Source organism: Phodopus roborovskii, unplaced genomic scaffold (genome assembly GCF_943737965.1).
Source record: "Phodopus roborovskii unplaced genomic scaffold, PHOROB, whole genome shotgun sequence".
Classification (NCBI taxonomy): Eukaryota; Metazoa; Chordata; class Mammalia; order Rodentia; family Cricetidae; genus Phodopus; species Phodopus roborovskii.
Window position 1 is genome coordinate 9,512,313 of NW_026126448.1, and position 2,130 is coordinate 9,514,442.

At 39.0% G+C, this 2,130-nt stretch overlaps 1 pseudogene; it reads left to right on the forward strand.

Moving 5' to 3' along the window:
• The first annotated feature begins 906 nt into the window (after positions 1 to 906).
• On the forward strand, positions 907 to 1,719 carry LOC127225081 (protein FRG1-like; annotated as a pseudogene).
• Positions 1,720 to 2,130: the final 411 nt, after the last annotated feature.

A 2,130-nucleotide genomic window follows, 5' to 3' on the forward strand; every position in this document is an offset into this window, starting at 1 on the left:
AGAGGCAGACTGTGAGAAAAAATAATCCACTGTAATCCCTAAAGCAATCATTGAGAAAATAATTGAGAGTAGTTAAGAACTAACCAAAGAATTAAAATAATATCTTAGAGGGAGAGAATGCAGTGAAAGTAGAACAGAAGGACACAATGATGTAAAGCAGGAAACAAAGACAAAACATAGACGTAAGGGAGTCCCAGCAGGCAGGAGCCATCTGTACTGTCTAGAGACCACCTCCTCCAAAAGAATAAAAATCAGGTCTCTAGTAATGGCTTTCTGAGTTGAAAACACACACACACACACACACACACACACACACACACACACACACACACACACTTGAGGACTTTAGACACATAGCCCATCCTGATTCACTTCCCTAGGTTGTTAGAGTCTACACTTGCCTGGCATAGTGGCACTCACCTTTAATTCCAGCACTCAGGAGGCAGAGTCAGGCAGATTTCTGTGAGTTCAAGGCCAGCCTGGTCTGAGTAGAGTTCTAGAACAGCCAGGGCTATATAGACAGATCCTGTCTCAAAACAAATAAACAAAAAAAAAAAAAAAAAAAAAAACAAGAATCTACTGCTTTAAAATTATGATCTTATTTTATGGTTCATTTTGTCTGATAAATTCTATTTTTCTCTTTCTTTTGGATCAATAATCTTGTTTTATTTTGTTTGTTGTTTTCCTCATTGCATTAAAGTTTCATTGTATTTTATTCCTCTCTCTATTAGTTTGTTGTGTTTCTGTGTTTGTAGTGATTACCCCCAGAAACGTAAGCATTGATCTTTAAGTCCTATCAAAATCTAAACTCTGTTCCGCTCTGGAGGTTAGAGCTGCTCTCTGTTCTTTAGTTCCTCCTCCCAGCCTACAGGAACTCTGCCAGAGGCTGCCACCTCTGAGTGCTGAACTGTGGCTGAATACTCCTATGCAAAGTCCACCAAACGCGTGCGTAAGGCACCAAGGAGAAGAGTAAAAAGGAAAAGAGCAAAGGTAAGAAAAGAAAACAAGAAGATAAGGTAACCCAACATGATATTGGGACTCTGGTGGACTGTATCCAACTTTGGGGAGATTTCAGAGATCACTGCCATTGAAATGGAAAATTATCTTGGCATAATTTTAGATGGATTTGTTGTTGGGCGTTCAGATGCAATTGGGCTAAGATAACAGTGGGAACCAGTGTTTCTAGATGGGAAAATGTCTTTACTGGTCTCAAATAGCTGCTTTATTAGATGTTATGAAGCAAGTGATATGAAGCAAAGAATAAAATAGCAGAAGAAATGATAAAGACTAGATCCTATACTGAAAGAGAAACCAAGAAAAAAGATGGTGTCTGGGAAGACAAAGGAAATGTGAAGCAGTATGAACCATGTGAAGAAATCTCAGAAGACAAAGGAAACTTGAAACAGTGTGAACAATGTGAAGATTCCAGAAGATTAAAAAAAAAAAAAAAAAAAATGTGAAGCAGTGTGAACAATGTGAAGAAATCTCAGAAGACAAAGGAAACTTGAAATAGTGTGAACAATGTGAAGATTCCAGAAGACAAAGGAAACTTGAAACAGTGTGAACAATGTGAAGAAATGTCAGAGCTTCCAAGACCACAAACTCAAAATAAGCAAAGAAGATAGTAAGCTTCTTAAAAAGGCTTGGAAAGATGGATTTTTGCATGAGACACTTCTGGACAGGAGAGCCAAAATGAAAGCTGAGTGATATTGCAAGTGATACATTTTTGTGTTTTTGGTTTTCTCCTGAATAAAAATATTCACTATAAAATAAAAAATTGACAGGCGGTGGTGGCACACGCTTTTAGTCCCAGCACTCAGGAGGCAGAGGCAGGCAGATCTCTGTTAGTTCAAGACCAGCCTGGTCTACAAGAACTAGTTCCAGGACAGCCTCTAAAACCACAGAAAAAGCTTGTCTCGAAAAACAAAAAAAGAAAAAAGAAAAAAAAAAATGAAAAATCTAAACTCATGGCTAGAGATGGAACAGAGTTGGTAGAATGCTTGCCCAGCCTGCAGAAACCCTGGGATGGACCCTCAGCATCACATAAACTGGCTTGGTGGCACACACCTGTAATCCCAGCACTCAGGAGGATCAGAAGTTCAAGGTCAGCCTTGGCTACAGAGTAAGTCT